General features: G+C 40.2%; 1 protein-coding gene across 1 annotated transcript in view; it reads left to right on the top strand.

The window, feature by feature from the left end:
* The first annotated feature begins 5,970 nt into the window (after positions 1 to 5,970).
* The window catches only part of LOC587885 (ribosome biogenesis protein BMS1 homolog), a 52,597-nt gene continuing 46,704 nt past the window's right edge, over positions 5,971 to 11,863 (top strand). The window contains exon 1 of the mRNA XM_030987174.1: positions 5,971 to 6,006. The gene's annotated coding sequence lies outside the window, so the exon portion shown is untranslated. The remainder of the gene's footprint in view (positions 6,007 to 11,863) is intronic.

The following is an 11,863-nucleotide window of genomic DNA, read 5'->3' as shown; positions in this document are numbered from 1 at the left end:
TGTTTCAGGTTGAAGTTCGGGCTCAAACCGGCATATCGATATGCCTCGATCGGAGGGCTTATCCGCACAATACATTAAATATTCGCCAAAGTACATTTTCAATTTGTAAGGCTTTTAGTATGAAATTTCAACTAACTAATGACCTACAACATTTGATAGAAGTTATCTTATTCTGTAATATTTGTCACATGCTGAAAGTTTTTTCTGAGTTTTCCTGTTTACCGATTTAATTTAAGGCTCAACTGACCGGCGTATCGGAGGGCATGCTTGTCAACATACGAGGGGCACCTCTCAGATTGGTGGTTTTGGAGATGATCTCTGTTAATAGTGGAAGCTTGTGTCGGGTACCAGCTTCTTCCAAAACAAAACAAAACAACAACAAAAAAGCACAAAATTGATCATATATAATGCATGTATCTATAGAAATTTTGAGAATCTTTTAGAGACCATCGGAGTGGTATAGGGGATCTTAAATGGGATTCTCTACCCTTAATTGAAATCGTAAATCTTTGCCTTTTGAAACATTTCTAAAATTGGACAATTCTGTAGCCTTTTACATTATTGTTAATACGAGAAATTGCATTATACGCAAGGCTGAATATAATATGCCATATAACAAGAAACAATGAAATCGCATGAAAGGTTAAAAAAAAAATGAAAATTTACATTTTCGATCACTTTAAACATTATCCGTCGAAAACATGATTAATCATCACATCAACAAATATTTTGTGAGAGGGAATTTTGCCAAATTCCTCCGAGAGGAACGGTTTCCTGCCTATTTCCGCTTCTGACGCCTATATGAGATTTTAGGGATTGTACAGAAACGTCTGTTGAAAAAAAATGCGAAGGAGCATCACGACCGAATGAGAAAAATTAGATATGGGAATACTGAAACTTTATTTTAGAGCACTAAAAAACTTGAATAATTATTGTTATGCTGTAAAGGATGTCATCGAATTAGAACAATGTATTGGAAGGGCGAGGAGCGAGGCGAGTTTTCATCAGCTCCCTTTATAGACAGGCCCGTAGCCAGAGTTTGATGTTTGGGGGGGGGGGGCACATACATGTAATTGATCGACGTCCTGGGGAGGGGTCTAAAAAAGTTCAACCGATCTTGGAAATTTTGGGGGGCACGTGCCCTCCGTGCCCCCCCCCCCCTGTGCCTGTTTATAGAGAGGAAAGCCTCTGCCCCACAATCCTTAAGCCTTTATTTCTAAAGTGTACGGTTTTAAGGACCACTGCAGCTATTATAATTCGAGTGAATGTATAGCTACCAAGATTTGAAGAAGAGCACATCATTTCCATTGTTATACTGCAAAATGATTTATGACATATTTTTGTCTTACGATGAAAAACTCTAACTCAATCAAAAGCAATTAAAATTTGGCTGATTTCCTCTGTTTCAGTAATTGTTTATGGCAGCAATATTATTTATGTTGTCGCCCCCCCCCCCCCTCCCCCACATTCATTATATAGAGCAAAGTACCACTTCTCCCGTTCGGGGGCCCTTGTATCAGACTGGCTTTTACAGAACAGGACATTCTGTGGACCAATTGATCTGGGTTCAGCGAGTATACTTTTCAGTTTGTAGAACTAATATTAGAAGTGGCTATATATATACAGGTATACATTATCAAAACAATTCCAGCTAATAATTTTCCCTATTTTTGTCTTGAATATGCGAACGACAAAATCGAGATTTTATGTATTGCGTAAATGTTAAAACTTTGTTTTATTGCACTAGTTGACTAGAGAGATAATCTCTAATCGTTATATTGCAAAATTGTAGTCTTGTAAAGGAGGGGCGGGGCAAATAAGATACTCCTGTCCCGCCCCTCCTTGATAGAGGGAAACATCTGCCTCTCACTTTAGGCCCCTCTGGTTAACAGGGTTTCTACAGTGTTATGATACACCTCTTCTATTGGAAACTATTATGCAAGGGAGTTTAGCAACCAATTTACAAAATTGGAGTTGTGAATGGTGTAACTAGGAAAGTACTGGAGAGCTATCTCTATACTGTAGAATTATTTATAATCGTGTGAAGGCAAAATAGCCTAATATTCTCCCGGTCCCCTGATAAATATGAGCATCAGCCCCTATGCTTCCTGAAGTTCCTGTGCCTCCTAGTAAACGGTGTTTCGCCAAGGGGAACCTGTACCTATATGTATCCGAGAGAGTGTAGCGAACGAGCACGATACTTTGACTTTGGCAGGTAGAAAGTTTTCATTTTAGAGCAGAAAGCTTAAATATTATAAAATTTTCTAGAGAGGGAGCCCTGGCCTTGGGGCATGCAGGGGCGGCGAAGCGTCTTTCAAAGTTGGGGAGGGGGCACCTGCAAAAAGGCACTCACCTGAGATGAATGGGGGCACTTTTGAGAATGGAAAGGGGAACTAATACAAATAAAAAACGGGTACTTGTGGAAGGAAAAGGGGGCACCTAAGAAATTTTAATAGAGGCATCTATCAGAAGTGTCAGAATGGGGCATTTATTAGAAGGGGAAGTGTACGGCTCTTATTTTTTGTTTAATGGGAATTTATAAGTAGGGTAAAAGGGCACTTATTAGAAGAAAAAGGGCCACTTGTCAAAATAAAAGGGGCACTTCTTAGAGGGGAGAAGTGGCACTCATCAAAGATGCCAGCTAGCTAGGGGGCACTTATCAGAAGGGGAAGGGGCACCTATTACAACAGAAAAGGGCACTTGTTAAAGGTACTATGTCCCATTTGCAGGCCCCAAAAATGAAAAAGGTAAATTCCAACGGCATTTGAAAGATAATATAGGATTTCTCGGTCACTTTCGTAAGCTTTTCATTCGTTTTGATACAAAGTTCATTCAAATTCGCGAAATAAAGCTGCCGGCGTGTTAATTACATTCAAAATAACACTTTTTTCATTTGATTTACTTATTCGGTCAATGGATTTAGCACTTTTTTCGTTCAATTTAACAACCGCTTACAAATGCGCAGTTTGCATTCATTTTCGTCAACAATGGCAAATCGGACGTCCGTACCATTCAATTTCACTTTGGGTCATTCTAAATAACAAAGTTTTCATTCATATTCGCCTATATTTAGAAACCTATGGTATACATGGTATATGCACATGTTTAAACAAATGAGTTATATAACATGCCTAGATGTCTTGCCCGTCAACATGTAGAGGGTTAAACAACTCTAGATATAAGATTGGACATCATCTTACTGATGTTCTCATCACGGACTTGATCGTACTCGGTCATCTTTTGGAAGTGATATTACGTAGACGAACATGATAATGTAATGCATGAAGTAACTATGATCATATTAACATTATAACCAAATCAAGATTTCATATTGTATACGTGTATTCTTTAGTTTATGTCCACATGACATGAGTTATTGAGATGTGCGCGCAGTGAGAATACAATGTATCAAACTCATTAATGATTGTGTAGCGTGATCGTGATTGTAATTGAGATGGTGATTACGAGTGTGACTGAGATGGTAATTGTGACTGTGATCACGATTCAGTGTGATGGTGATTCAGATTTTGATGTGATTATGATTGTGATTGAACTGATACTCATAGATTGTTCTTAACATGTTCAATACAGACTAAATATAATAACACAAATATAAATGGCTTCAAAGAGATTACGAACATCGAATAAATTATCAAAAACAAAACAAAACAAAACATTACAAATAAATCAATGTATAGAGTATTGATACCTGCCCCCCCCCCACCATTATGGTACGCCACTCCAATAAATACAACCGTAGTCTGTAAACACACACTTTGCATGCACTTATATCATTGCATATTCATAAAAAGACACTCTTGCTTAGTTCCATGCTTATTCTATATTGATGTGGCTAGGTTTTTATCTACTTAACACATGATCGTTCAGTTGCTAAATGGTGATGATTTAGAGGGTATACATAATTATACACCCATAGTGAGGACAAATAACATGTTTGTGGCTCACCAACCCATACAATTTGAAATGGATTTAGCATGGAACAACTAAGCTTGCGGGGTTCTATATAATCATACTGGGTAAGATTTACATGTTTAATTTGTCTGCAAAACCTGTGAAACTGTATGCAAAGAAACGAATTTGAATTCACGGAAGACGCTATTACGTAATCGCAAATCGTTTCGCTTTAAATTGAATGAAAATTGTACGAAAAAGAAACACGTTTTAATTCGAATGAAAATGAAATGTTTTTGAATGATCGTTTTAGGAATTTAAATGCTAAAAAACGAATTTGAACGAAAAATAACAGCTGCGGTGACAGAATCGGCGAAATTGAATGAACATAAAATGAATTTGTGTGGCCAACTTACGAAAGTGACCGAGAAATCCTATACTAACCTAGAACTTCCAGGGGCGGATCTAGCTTTTTGCTAAGGGGGGGGGTTGACCAAAATAATGACGATGCGGAGCATCGTCCACGAGCCGCGAAGCGGCGAGCCGATTTTTTGGGGGGTGTTTATTTGAACCCCGTAAGTGATGTTTTCCTGGCATCTATTAACACAATGGAGACCATAAAAAGCAGTGCATGATAACGTCTTTTTAAATCAAGTAACAGTTTAATACATAGTTATATCCAGAGTTATCATGTGTTTGGTTAAGTTACCAGATGAGTTGAATATCTTCTCACAATATTTGCACTTGAAAGGGTTTCTCTCCAGCGTGCGTTCTTTTTTCTTTCTTTTTTTCTTTCTTTTTTTCTTTTTTTTCCCTTTTTTTTTTTTTTTTTTTTTTTTTTGGGCCGCCCAAGGGGGGGGGGTTGCAACCCCCCAACCCCCCCCCCCTGGATCCGCCACTGACTTCCCTTTAAAAAAAAAGGGGGGGGGGCTTGAAAAATGTCTTTAAGTGGGAAAATATTGGTTGTCGAATCGACTTCAGTTCTACCAAATCAGTAAGTAGTAGTCTGATTTTCAGACCATGATTGTACCGAATGGTCGTACGTTTTGTGCTACGCACAGATTCAATCAGTTTAATTGTGACCATATTACAAGATGTGGGTTATTGGTGTAGACAAATGCTTATGTACCCTTTACAGATCAGTTTAAAAAAAAAACAGTCAGTCACTCAATAGTGTCTGACAGTGAAGTCTAGCAAGTAAACGGATGTCCTTGCATAATTTGAATATTAGGACACTGCTGACGTTTAAACTTCACAGATAGGACATACATGACATATTCATAATTCCTGCAAAGTTCTACAGAACTTGATGTTAGTTGCAAAAGGGACATAGTATAGCCTAGTAAAATGGGCGCCTGTCAATTTTGAATAGGAGAAATTATCATAAGTGAAGGGGCCCAACATTATCTGAGGTAGTAAGAGGCACTTATAGGAATATGAAACAGCCGAACAGGCACATATGAGAAATAAAAAGGGGTACTGATCGGATGTAAGAGGGGGCACTTTCCAATGTAAAAAGGGGCACTTTAGGGGTACTTGAACAATTGGAGGGGCACGTAACTAGGTCAAATAACTTCAACCTTTTGCGTTGATGAAAACAGGGTATAAGATAAGGGAAAATATAAATTTTTATTTAGTTTAATTGGAGGGACCTCACAAAATATGTCACCGTACAGAGTTGCCAATTTGTGTTTGATTATAAAACAGACCGAGACCGAGACCGAGACCGAGACCGAGACAAAAAATTAGGCATGTGTTATGTATGAGAGTAAAGAGCAAGTCTTGAGCTTTAACATGATTTAGGCCATTATTTGGTTGAAAAAATATGGGCACGGTGCCATTAGCTAGCTTTAAAAACATACACCGGATGCACCTGCGGTGCTAATCTGTTTTTCCTTTTTGATTTGAAGTCTTGGAGACACTATAACCTCCGCTGATTTCTACTTATTGTTCTGTTGTTTCATTCAAGGATCGTATCGAACCGCAATTCCACGTGCAAGTACATGCATGGAGCTGAAGCAACAGCATCAATTATCAAGTTGGTCCTCCATAATCAGCAATACTCGTCTGAGTTTGAACTGGTATAGAGTCTAGGTATGTATTTGTATGTAGTATACGGATAAATTTTCAATCATTGACAAGAAGTCTTGTCGTCAGCCTAAGGAGTAGATCTAAGGTCTAATGTCTGAATGTCTAGTGAGTAGGCCTAGTGTTCTTTCGCAGTGTTCAGCGGCACCTATCTCGAGGGAGCTCCGACGCCGAAGCGAAGGCGTCGGAGCTCCCTGGAGATAGGTGGAGATGGGTGTCTGCTCGCGCACCCGATGTTGTGTGCTGAAATCCTTTCCATAGAGATTGCACGCATGCCTATACCCTATGGCATCTTGGTGCATTGCGCGGTCACACAAAATTACAAAATCAAGATTCAAACTAACTCCGGGAAGCTCCAACACCGGCGCCGCAGGCATCGGAGCTTCGGTAAAACTCGTCGTGGGGGATTCTAAAAAAGCCGTTTCGGTAACATTATTGTTAAATCTGAAAAGGGAGTAGGTCTAGAGTAAAGGAGCCCGTTTTCGGCCACTTAAGACAAAATCCTATTTTTAGGACTCTTTACTTCCTATTTATTATCATTTCTTGTTCAAATCATGAAGCAAATATTATTATTATTTAAACAAAAAAAGAATCCCAGAAAAAAATCACGAATTGCCATGACAATATTCATTTCAATTTTCACTGTTTTGGAGCCCGTTATCGGCTGAGCGTTTCAGTTTACGGCCGCATGTACAAAGTCAATAGGAAGCGCTCGCGCGCGCCGTGCGTTTCCGCGCTGATGTACAGCACAAACGGGCGGAGCAGGTATCCCACGCCGGAGCTCCCTGGTGCTCGCCTGGCCGAAGACGGGCACAGCGGTGATCGGAAGTTGGAATCTGAATTAGACAGAGATATCGTGTGTACGTCGCGGTGTGCGGCTGCATTGATTTAAATACATGCGATGACATACTTTTGAGCTTGCGACTAGCACAAAATCGGGCTTTAAATCTGAAAAATACTTGAAATAAAGCTCATTTTATGGTACCCATATTTCTTACAGACACGCGTAAGATACTCGATTTTTCAGATTTGGGTAGCGGGACCGGCGATTACATCGCTAAAATGTGATATTTTAGGATATATTTTCCATTGCAAATGTGGTTCTTCAGTGACACTGGCATGGTATGGTATGTGTGGGATATGTGTTATGCTATTATGCGATGTATTTTAGAGTGATTTTACCTTGTATCCAACCAATCGGCCGAAAACTGGAGCTGGCCGATTACGGGCTCCTTTACTCTACTTACAATTTTTACATCATAGGGTGCACAAATTCTCAGGGCATAACAATGATCACTTGAATTCATAATTTGAAGAAGTCTTCGATAGAAAAAAAGGATATTCAGAGCCCTACACAAACGATTCTTCCATGTCGCAGCGTCGATTCAAAATGGCGAAGAGACAGTACGCATGCGCGGCAGAGCCGCAGAAAGTATGAATATTCATGCTATCGAGCGCCGATCGCTCGAAATTGCTGAATATGCACGACTCGAACAAAGGTTGAGAAGGGCTCTCTGTTTGTTCGAGTCGTGCATATTCAGCAATTTCGAGCGATCTGCGCTCGATAGCATGAATATTCATACTTTCTGCGGCTCTGCCGCGCATGCGTACTGTCTCTTCGCCATTTTGAATCGACGCTGCGACATGGAAGAATCGTTTGTGTAGGACTCTGAATATCCTTTTTTCCCATCGAAGACTTCTTCAAATTATGAATTCAAGCGATCATTATTATGCCCTGAGAATTTGTGCACCCTATGATGTAAAAATTGTAAGTACTCCCTTTTGAGATTTAACAATAATGTTACCGAATCGGCTTTTTTAGAATCCCCCACGACGAGTTTTACCGAAGCTCCGACGCCTGCGGCGCCGGTGTTGGAGCTTCCCGGAGTTAGATTCAAACCAGCTTTCCTGAAGGTGATACTCGATAAATGAGGTGTCCTATAAAAGTGCTGATTAACCTCTATATTTCTAAAGGGGTGTGATATCGGAATTCTAAAAATATCTCGGTCAAAACAGCGATTTAAATGTTGTTTGCATCCCAGCTCCGAAAGTTGCCATTTTTTTATAGAAATGGAGCCCAGACCGATATTGTAGTCCCAGTCGTAAGGATTATATACGGGGTTATATCCATGTGCTTATTTTTTCGCTGGACCCAAGGGATGACAAGTTATTACAGTTTGAAAATACTCTCCCCCCCCCCCCCCCCCCCCCCCCCGTTTCGGATCAGCTTAGTAGGGAGGCGTGGGCGCCGCTCAGCCAAACCAATGGCGACGGTGCATAGAATCTGCACATGCAATTCGGACTGCGTGTGTCTGTTTAGGTATTGTGAATAGACTCACAAACGGAAGACAATGGCGGTTGAGCTTGTAAATTTGGTAACTAGACTATACGAACACAGCGATCACATCTTTCTGGCTCACAACAGAATATTGTCTGCTCAGTGCCAGAAGGGTTCACATTCATATCATCAAACACAGTGATAACATCCTTCTGACTCGCAACAGAATATTGAAGCAGTGCTCATGCGCATCGACGAGCTCATCGTTCGTAGCAGAATTCTCGAACGCGTTCGCCCTTGTTTTGCCGTCGTTCCCAAACTGTGACGATACAAGCTATCTTTTGTAGGCACGAAACATCGAACTGAAGTCACAAAATGGACCCAATTGACCTAATTCTAGAAGCAGAGAGTGGTGGAGCATGAATTCTCTTAAATTAACACATTTTCGTGTCTGTAATTTCACCTAAATCAAAATTGTTGCAGAATAATTCATTAAAAGAACACATTTTGTTTGTGCATCGCCAATTTGTTGCAGCATAATTTCCGAGATCAGTCCCATGCACCGAATTCGGTGTGTTGAATCTTTAGCTTTTCGATCGAATTTTGCGCTCACTAAGCAGAATAATTCATGAAATGAACACATTTTATTCATGCAACGCTAATTTGCTTCAGCATATTTCTTGAGAACAGTGCCATTTTAGCTATTCGTTGGCGTTTCGCGCTTACTAAGCAAGCGTCGTAGTTGTATAAAATCGAAAAGGTAACGAACAAAAGTCAGCGTGCCTCGTCAACCCTGCTTAAAAATGTCCGCATACGTCGAAGTCCACTTATGAAAGTGCAAATCGAAAAGTCCCTATCGTCTGCTCAGTGCCAGAAGGGTTAACATTCATATCATTAAACACAGTGATAACATCTTTCTGACTCACAACAGAATATTGTCTGCTCAGTGCCAGAAGGGTTCACATTCATATCATTACACACAGTGATAACATCTTTCTGGCTCACAACAGAATATTGTCTGCTCAGTGCCAGAAGGGTTCACATTCATATTAAACACAGTGATAACATCTTTCTGGCTCGCAACAGAATATTGTCTGCTTAGTGCCAGAAGGGTTCACATTCAACACAGTGATAACATCTTTTTGACTCACATCAGAATATTGTTTGCTCAGTGCCAGAAGGGTTCACATTCATATCATTACACACAGTGATAACATCTTTCTGGCTCACAACAGAATATTGTCTGCTTGGTGCCAGAAGGGTTCACATTCAACACAGTGATAACATCTTTCTGGCTCACAACAGAATATTGTCTGCTCAGTTCCAGAAGGGTTCACATTCAACACAGTGATAGCATCTTTCTGGCTTGCAACAGAATATTGTCTATTCAGTGCCAGAAGGGTTCACATTCATATCATTACACGCAGTCATAACATCTTTCTGGCTCACAACAGAATATTGTCTGCTCAATGCCAGAAGGGTTCACATTCATATCATTAAACACAGTGATAACATCTTTCTGACTCACAACAGAATATTGTCTGCTCAGTGCCAGAAGGGTTCACATTCATATCATTACATACAGTAATAACATCTTTCTGACTCACAACAGAATATTGTCTATTCAGTGCCAGAAGGGTTCACATTCATATCATTACACACAGTGATAACATCTTTCTGGCTCACAACAGAATATTGTCTGCTCAGTGCCAGAAGGGTTCACATTCATATCATTACACACAGTGATAACATCTTTCTGGCTCACAACAGAATGTTGTCTGCTCAGTGCCAGAAGGGTTCACATTACACACAGTGATAACATCTTTCTGGCTCACAACAGAATGTTGTCTGCTTAGTGCCAGAAGGGTTCACATCAAACACAGTGATAACATCTTTCTGGCTCACAACTGAATATTGTCTGCTCAATGCCAGAAGGGTTCACATCAAACACAGTAATAACATCTTTCTGGCTCACAACAGAATATTGTCTGCTCAGTGCCAGAAGGGTTCACATTACACACAGTGATAACATCTTTCTGGCTCACAACAGAATATTGTCTGCTCAATGCCAGAAGGGTTCACATTCATATCATTACACACAGTGATAACATCTTTCTGACTCACAACAGAATATTGTCTATTCAGTGCCAGAAGGGTTCACATTCATATCATTACACACAGTGATAACATCTTTCTGGCTCACAACAGAATGTTGTCTGCTCAGTGCCAGAAGGGTTCACATTCATATCATTACACACAGTGATAACATCTTTCTGGCTCACAACAGAATATTGTCTGCTCAGTGCCAGAAGGGTTCACATTACACACAGTGATAACATCTTTCTGGCTCACAACAGAATGTTGTCTGCTCAGTGCCAGAAGGGTTCACATCAAACACAGTGATAACATCTTTCTGGCTCACAACTGAATATTGTCTGCTCAATGCCAGAAGGGTTCACATCAAACACAGTAATAACATCTTTCTGGCTCACAACAGAATATTGTCTGCTCAATGCCAGAAGGGTTCACATTCATATCATTACACACAGTGATAACATCTTTCTGGCTCACAACAGAATGTTGTCTGCTTAGTGCCAGAAGGGTTCACATTCAACACAGTGATAATATCTTTCTGACTCACAACAGAATATTGTCTGCTCAGTGCCAGAAGGGTTCACATTCATATCATTACACGCAGTCATAACATCTTTCTGGCTCACAACAGAATATTGTCTGCTCAATGCCAGAAGGGTTCACATTCATATCATTAAACACAGTGATAACATCTTTATGACTCAGCAGAATATTGTCTGCTCAGTGCCAGAAGGGTTCACATTCATATCGTTAAACAACGTGATAACATCTTTATGACTCACAGCAGAATATTGTCTGCTCAGTGCCAGAAGGGTTCACATTCATATCATTAAACACAGTGATAACATCTTTCTGGCTCACAACAGAATATTGTCTGCTCAGTGCCAGAAGGGTTCACATTCAACACAGTGATAATATCTTTCTGACTCACAACAGAATATTGTCTGCTCAGTGCCAGAAGGGTTCACATTCATATCATTACACGCAGTCATAACATCTTTCTGGCTCACAACAGAATATTGTCTGCTCAATGCCAGAAGGGTTCACATTCATATCATTAAACACAGTGATAACATCTTTATGACTCAGCAGAATATTGTCTGCTCAGTGCCAGAAGGGTTCACATTCATATCGTTAAACAACGTGATAACATCTTTATGACTCACAGCAGAATATTGTCTGCTCAGTGCCAGAAGGGTTCACATTCATATCATTACACACAGTGATAACATCTTTCTGGCTCACAACAGAATATTGTCTGCTCAGTGCCAGAAGGGTTCACATTCAACACAGTGATAGCATCTTTCTGACTCACAACAGAATATTGTCTGCTTAGTGCCAGAAGGGTTCACATTCATATCATTACACACAGTGATAACATCTTTCTGGCTCACAACAGAATATTGTCTGCTCAGTGCCAGAAGGGTTCACATTCAACACAGTGATAACATCTTTCTGGCTCACAACAGAATATTGTCTGCTTAGTGCCAG

The sequence above is a fragment of the Strongylocentrotus purpuratus genome, unplaced genomic scaffold, assembly GCF_000002235.5.
Source record: "Strongylocentrotus purpuratus isolate Spur 01 unplaced genomic scaffold, Spur_5.0 spur5_scaffold_16, whole genome shotgun sequence".
NCBI lineage: Eukaryota > Metazoa > Echinodermata > Echinoidea > Camarodonta > Strongylocentrotidae > Strongylocentrotus > Strongylocentrotus purpuratus.
This window is presented reverse-complemented; position numbering and strand designations above follow the sequence as displayed.